The sequence below is a fragment of the Grammomys surdaster genome, unplaced genomic scaffold, assembly GCF_004785775.1.
Source record: "Grammomys surdaster isolate TR1022 unplaced genomic scaffold, NIH_TR_1.0 310, whole genome shotgun sequence".
Taxonomy (NCBI): Eukaryota; Metazoa; Chordata; class Mammalia; order Rodentia; family Muridae; genus Grammomys; species Grammomys surdaster.
Window position 1 is genome coordinate 2,630,930 of NW_021604729.1, and position 502 is coordinate 2,631,431.

The following is a 502-nucleotide window of genomic DNA, read 5'->3' on the forward strand; positions in this document are numbered from 1 at the left end:
GATGTCCTTCAACAGAGGAATGGATATAGAAAACGTGTTACATTTACACAATGGAATACTACTCAGCTATTAAAAACAACGAGTTCATGAAATTCTTAGGCAAATGGATGAAACTGGAAAATATCATCCTGTGTGAGGTAACCCAATCACAAAAGAACACACATGGTATGCACTCACTGATAAGTGGATATTAGCCCAAAAGCTCACAATACCTAAGATACAATGCATAGACCACATGAAGCTCAAGAAGAAGAAGGAAGACCGAAGTGTGGGTGCTTTGGTCCTTCTTAGAAGGAGTATCAAAATACTCAACCAGAGTTCCTAGGGTCTAAACCTGCAGCCTGAGAACACAAAGGGGGGGACTCATGGCTCCACTTGTATAGGTAGTTGAGGGTGGCCTTGTCAGGCATCAGTGGAAGTGGAGGGCCTTGGTCCCTGAAAGTTTGGGTTCCCTACTGTTGGGAAATGTCCCGGCCTGCGGGTCTCGGTTATTCGTGGGGGC